The following is a 7,774-nucleotide window of genomic DNA, read 5'->3' on the forward strand; positions in this document are numbered from 1 at the left end:
TTGGTACAGGCTGTAAGATTGGGTGTGAAGTAAGTCTACATAATATTTTATTACATATTACAATTGTTGCAATGGAAATTTTACACTTGAATGTGCTGTAGTTAGTGTTTTAACATTACAAAAAATTAAAGCTTTAAGACTTGGAAGATGTAAGAATTTGGAGAGGAAGAATTTGGCTTTAAGACTACACTATTTGGCTTAGAAGTGCTTGTGATGTATGTTGCTTTTGTTACCAACAACCTAGTTTGCTTATGGAGTAGCTGGAACTGCTTTAACAAGTTTGTATAATTAGCAATTGAAGCCAACACCTTGAGAAATTTTATCACATTGAGGCCATTAAAAAGTGAGTGGCTAGTTTCAATGCATACATAGAATCCTCTACATGCATACTTGGCTATGAGACCACTAAAAAGAGAGTGACTAGTTCCAATGCCTAGAGAGAATCCTTTACCTGCATGCCTGGCTAGCTAATGAAATTCATGCTTCATTAGAATCAACATTTGGCTGCAAATTTTCATATGCTTTTGTCTTCGATTCAATTTCAACTGCATAAACCATTGTTTATTATGCCTGAAACAACTTTTTGCTCAATGTTTTATATGCGTTTGCCTCCGATTCAATTTCAACTACATAAACCATTGTTTATTATGCAACCAAATCCCAGTTAACCAAAATATAAATAGAAATACGGCCTTGCACATTTTTAAAGTGACATGTGCTCATTCATAAATAAAGTGAAATATAGAAATGCATTGCATCAACTATTTAATTTGTCCTTGAATTTATTGACACTTTGCATATATTGTACAATATATAAATATTGAAACATAAAGGATGCGGAGAATCATTTTATAGCTTGTCTAAGCTTTGTCATGATATGATGAAGTATGCGATACACATAATATCTAGTTAACTAAATCAAGTTTGTATTTTTACAATAATCCAAAATTTGATGGGTGACTTTTTTGAAAAATAATGATGTGGACATGGGAGCTTAGGACTCGAGCATGGACATCCATCAAAGCATAAACAATAGAAGAATTTTATCAAATGTTGTAGTTGCAATTGCCTTAGAAGAAATGTATACAAGATGTGGAAGCATACATGAGGCACATAAATTGTTTGAAGCATACATGTCCCATTTCTAGTCAGTTTCAGTTGTTCCATGTTCCGTATGTATTTTGTGTCTTCCTTGTTCCATTTGCTCTATCTTTTCCCCTTTTGAGTACGTCTTTTTTGTTGGAGTTGATCCTCAACCTCACAACTCCCAAAGATCACTTGCAATCAAACACCTGCGACACACAAAGAGAGATAGGCTATGGAGTTTAAAAGATTGATTAAAAAGGATGAACTATATTGACTATCTCACTAATTGAATTAACAATAATGTTTTTGATTAAGTGAAAAGTAAGTTGTGAAGGGGCCTCGAAACCCTTTACATCATAGTATAAAATATATAAAGCATTGAAAGCCCAACTTGATAGAACAACCAAAAAAACAAGGACTGCCCCTAAAGACAGTAGGCAACCCAAACAAAGAAAGGGCCAGTAAAACCAGCCCAAACAACCAACTGCAAGGGCCCTCAAGATTTGCAATTGGCCTTGTGAGAACGAAGAGTCATATCAAAAGAAGGCTTGGATGTCTTTAATGCTTCCCCTTAACAATAATCCATCATCAACTTTAGCTGCTGCAATTGACCAATTCGAAGGGCCCATCACCGATCTTTCCGGACTGGAAGAAAGAGTGTCAGAAGAGGGAGCAACAACCGTCGTGGGCACAGGATCACGACCAGCAGATGGGGCAAAAGTTGTTCCAACACCATGTGAAGCGGCCGGTGGGGTAAGAGATACCATCGCGAACACATGACCGCAACCAACAGGAGGGGCAAAAGTTGTGTCAACACACAGTGAAACCGGTAGGGTAAGAGACAACAATCTATTTTCGATAGAGGGGACAACAACATCCTGTATCACAACATCTTTAATCTTAGAAGAATCCTTAGTGGCATCCAAAGAATCTTTCATTGTCAAATTCGATCCAACCAAAGTAGAAACCCCAACATCCAATGATTCTTTAGGAGTGTCCAGAGATTTCCTAATCGTATAATGCTGGTGAGAGGCCCCCGAACACCATGAGGTCGAATAATTTTTCTTCTCAAGCCCACAATTCCCTGCCGCATGGCTGGTTTTGAAGCATCTACGACCCCTGAAAGAAATACCCTCACAATCCAAGGTCTGGACCCAGCTACCAAAAGAGGAATTAATGGCAATTTTTGCTGGCAGACCCTTAGAAACATCTAGCTCAACCAGAATGCGAGCAAAAGTAGTATGATAAAGCCCATAGGAGTCATTATCCACCATAATGAAGCTCTCAATAGCATCACCAATTTCCTCAAAGACATAATCAACCCACATGTGTAGAGGAAGGTAAGGAAGCTTAACCCAGATCGGAATTTTGTTGAACATCTCTGAAAGGGGGTTAAAATCAGAGTGCCGAGGTTTGGTCAAAAGCAGCATATTATCTTTCTCATAGAAAAAACTTTCACACATGATTTTTCTTTTGTCATTAGCATCCTCAAATTTAGCAACAAAGAAACCTTTAGCAGTAGGGAATAAAATTAAAAATAATGTTACAGTGTCTCCTTATAAAGGAACCATAAGCTAAAAATAGCATAACCTGAAAAAAGGAAAAACACTAGTAATTTTAGCCTAAGTGTACATGGTGTAGAAAAACTAATTACTCTAACATCCCCCCTTAAGTACAACTTAGGGAGTAGCTAAAAAACTCTAAATGCAAATGCATGAAATACAAAAGATGGGCCTCAACAACAAAAGGCCTAATGAGGTACTGCTAATGTGTGTTTTATGCACATAACATTTCAGAATAAAATGCCAAGGTAATTTACCCTCTCTTGAACAAAATCACCTCAGATGCTAAGGGTAAGATCAACTAAAATGATTCCAAGGTTTCTACATGTCAGGTCTTGACGAGTGGGTAATTCAATCGTCGGTGTGAATTGTTGTGTTCACTTGGGGACTTACACAAATGTTAGGATTATCTTCTTTGATCATGAAATATGCGGAATAGGTATGCTGACAACTTAGGATTTAGCAATGTAGTTCCAGACTTAGCTCTTACTAAAAAATGGGCAAAAGGAATAGGGTTCTGGAAATCTATTCCAGGCCTAGGAATGTAGGGAATGATGGACAAATTTAGTGGAATCAAACTAGGCAAGGTCTCACAAACAGGCATTGACACAAGCTTAGTGCAATCGTCTAAGGTATACTCGAGGATTTTCAGATTATCACCATCAAATGTTGACACCATCCAAGTTGATGCTTGTCAAGGGACGCATAATAGTTGAAGTTAACCTTACTCAAATTTCCAGTCGACCACACAAGGTGCACTTACCAACATCAAGATGCTAGTGGTATGGATTAAGAATTCCACACAAATATATTCAACAAATCTTTCACTCAATCTAATAAACATAAAAATAAATTCTAATCTGACTTGGAGGAATTGAGAACCATGAATGCAAAGACAACATTTGAAGAGGAAAATCACCAACAATTGAACAATGATTTAGATTCAAACAGGTGCAACATATACCAACAATTCTACAAAAACTCTCTTACAAATGAGAGACAAGGAGGTATATATATAGTCTCTTACAAAAATGGATGGCCAAGATTGATTCAAGATCAACGGCCAAAATCATGCCAACAAAACCCTAGAATCGCCCTAATTAGGGTTTACATTAAAAATGGTGCCATCAACATATGGCCCAATAAAAAGATCTCTCTCTCTCTCCTAGCATACCACAAGAATCTATCCAATACAAAATCTAACTCCTCCATGGAAATGCTAAGCAAGGTATCCTGCTACAAATCAATCACGTCCAATGAATCTGAGCAAGCATTCAAAGTGTTCTCCCAATCTAACATGAGCTTCAATGAACTATGAACATGAATCATCAAAGAGACCAAATCATCTATCTGACTTTTCTTCAAAGAGTCCAATTGACAAAAATACATAGGTTTCATCTTGTCTCTTATTTCGGCTAAGTGTAAACCACTAGCATCACTAACATCAACACCCAATAACTCCTCAATTGAGACAAGGATCTTCAACTGAATGTCCTGAATCAATCCTTCCATCTCTGTACAACTCAACTGGGCGTTCTCATAAGTTGATTTCTTCACGGCCAATGAACAATACCAGCCATGGAAATCATACTTGTCTCCACTGTGCACAGTGCTCTCACTGATCAATGTGGACTTGGGAATCTTCTTCAAAGCTCCGAGGCGTGGAATAGTCTTCTCCTGAATAGGTCGGAATTCTTCCCAAACTCCCTCCAATTACTGGATTCTAAACATGAGCCCTATTGTCCTATCATATGCCTGGACAAACCGAGTAAGGAAATCATACGCCTATTTTCTTGCACTCTCAATCCACTTCAACACCTTTGAGAGCATATCTCTCACCGCCTCATAGTGTGAATGTAGTCCATGATCAACCGCAATAGGGGAAACAAGGATGAGATTCTCATGCCTTATCCCCGCAATATACTCTCTAAGTCTAATAATCTCTTCTCTGTACTTCTCTTTCTCCTCAATTTCTCTATTTAACCTTGCGTTGATCGCCTAATGGTTATTACCAACCTCTTGAAACTCTTGCTCTCTTGTAGTATGGCCAAGGGTAACTAAAGTAATATGGAAATCCATAGGAGTAGCAATGTCCGTCGTCACACCTCCAATAGGAACAACCACCTGCGCAATCTGCATTCCCATCTCATCTCTAGCTATGTGCGACAAAATCACAGCTCTCTTGAGTTCCTTCTCCTTATTGCTCATAGCTAGGTAGTCATCAATGTTATCAATAGGTTGTACCTCTATCATTTTCTTACTTTTTTCCATACTTTTCATTAGCCAATCAGGAATAGCGGATATCTCCATACCATCATCAAGACACATATCTCGATTAAGTCCTCTCAATGCCGAGATAACTTCATCATCATCATCAGGATTACTCCTGGTCAAATCATATATCTCATTTCCCAAACTAACCTCCAAGAGGATAGTAGGGGATCCCGACTGATCACCATTCTCATTTGGTGGAGCAGATGTCGTTGTGGTATGTAACTCCTGAATATTCTCTGGTAGTATCACTGTGTTGGAACATTGTTGGGTCTCCTTATTTTGTTCTGTTATTTCAATTTCCTTAATTGATGAGACACTGAGAGGTGGTGAAGGAATGATAGGTGAAGGAATGATAGTCTTTTGTTTCTTTTCTCGACCTCCTCAATCTTCTTCCCTTTGGCCTTGACTCCTCCTGGCATGTTTTTTCTTCTCTTAGGAGCTTGACTCTCTTCATCTGCATGAATCCTGGCATCACTGAAAGTCCTATGATCATCTTCGAAAGTAGATTCTTCCGACTTCATCTTTTCATAAGTGAAGGAAACACTCATATCAACTAACATATTCATCTGAATATCTACCCATGTACAAGAGAAACTCAAGACCTCTCTCATCAATACATTTAGATCATTCTCTTCTGATTTTGACCAATTAGGTAATAAGATCGCCTTCTTCATTTCATTTTCATATTGTGGATGCGTATGATCTCGGTCATCTAACACATGATCAGGAATGAGGAAAAGTCCACACTTCCTCATGAAATCCACTGACATTCTGGACCACATTCATCTCTTCACTGCCTGCTCATCCATCAGGTTGGCCCAATAATCTTCTATGTCTACCTTGTGGATGAACTTCTCTCCCCTGATCCTTCCAACTTTCTTATCTAGATCAAATCTTTCTCTTTTCTTGAAGGTTGCAAATCGATAGAATGCAAGATCCTTACTCGCAGTGCTGGCGGCTAAGGCAAACTGACAAACCTCCAACGTCTTCCCAACTGAAATAGGGAATGTCATGCCTGTCCTATGCTTCTCTCTCTGAATGGAATCAAACTCTCGAAGTTGTCTCACCACTTCCAACAAGATCATTTTGTCGGAAGGATACCTAGGAAGCCTGTAGGGTTCGGATTGAAACCCATGAATCCTAAGGTACGTGAAAGTGGAAAACTGAATATCCACAATCCATATTTCTCTATTATCTTTGTTGCCTCCTTGGATAACCTCCTGTGGATTTCACCTTGCAGCATCCGTGTGATGTACATTGTGAATACATCATTCACTCTCTTATAGTCTTCAATTCTATACATGTTCAATTGGGGATAGCACTCATGACTCCTGGATTGTCCTTGCTCATTCTCGACTTCACCTCTGCATATCAATCCTTTGTATGTAACAAACTGTGCAAGCAGGTATACTAGGTAGGAAGTCATGGTGAATGACTTGGACCGCTCTACCTTCCTCAGTTGAAAATCCAGATTGTCACTTATGATTCTAGACCACTTTATCAATGTCCCTGTAAGACAATCCTGGATGAAGTAGACCATGCATCCATCGTATATTGCATCCTGTGACATCCCCATCACTTTGTTAAGCAGGAATACTAAGTCACTATATTCCTCTTTGAAGTCTGTGCACGTGAGTGTCTTGGGAGCCTTGGAATGATGAAGCCTAGGCTCAATCATCCACTCTTTATTTATTATATTGTTACACACATCCATCTTCTTCGTGTACTGCTCTTTATTCTCATCTTTAGTTGCATTCTTCATATTTGCTCCATGTGGGATTCCAAACACTTCAGCAATCGCATCCTCAGCAAGGTAGGCAATGACAACGCCCTTAGGAGTCTTGATCATTCGCGAGCGAGGATCATAACATTGTGCACACTCCATGATAAGCTCATTGCATCGTATGGATTGTGGAAATCTAGCGGCTTGAAAAATACCACTCTTCATAATGTTTACATATGCTGGGGAAGGAATCTGATTTTCGACTCCGAACATCCACTGTCGCATCTGGTTCAGGATCAAGAAATGTATGTTTGTATCCATAATCTCCTTCCATCTGGATGATATCTTGGATTCTGGATATGGATAGGATCCAATCTCTAGTATCTTCTTTTGTTCTCTTCTTTCCTTAAATCCGGACTTCGACATCGCACTTGTACGAAGCTTGAAGTTAGAACTTGGGAAAATTATAATATTCTTAATAGAATTCCTAACTTCTCAATGATTTAGGCTACTTAAGGTATGAAATCAGGAAAATAGTCCACACTCTAGGTAGATTTTAACAATTTAAATACAAAACGTGACAAGATTAGGGTACAAAACCCTCATGAAATCAACACCTCCCTATACTTAGAAATTTCACGTAAATTACAGTGCAAAGGAGTATATCGGTTCAAGAGTGACTAGGGAAAGGTGTGAAAGGTTGTGTTTTCACAAAAAATTGTGTCTAAAGACACCTTCCGCAGTCAACAATGGAGGTCACAAATCTAAAGACATTTGCAACTAATAAATTAACTTCTCAAAACAAGTTGCAATCATTCAAAAATATGCACAAACTTGATAAAAATCAGTCTTGATGACGAAAACAATCAAACTCGGGAGTATAGGTATGGCTGGTAAAAGATAAGTTTGTGAGGACAAGCAACCAATAACACAGTTGCAAACCTGAGACAACCCTCCAATGGTCTGAAAATTGATCTCAAAATGCCTCCAAATGTCCTCCAAATGCAAATTGCTATAGTTGTGGTTGGCTGGGCAATAATGGTTAGGTCTAAAAATTGATGATTGGCCAACAATGGAGGTCGAACTAGTTGAAGCAATGGCACCATAATTCAGATCTGCAGTAACCTCA

Source organism: Cryptomeria japonica, chromosome 9 (assembly GCF_030272615.1).
Source record: "Cryptomeria japonica chromosome 9, Sugi_1.0, whole genome shotgun sequence".
In the NCBI taxonomy this organism is placed as follows: Eukaryota; Viridiplantae; Streptophyta; class Pinopsida; order Cupressales; family Cupressaceae; genus Cryptomeria; species Cryptomeria japonica.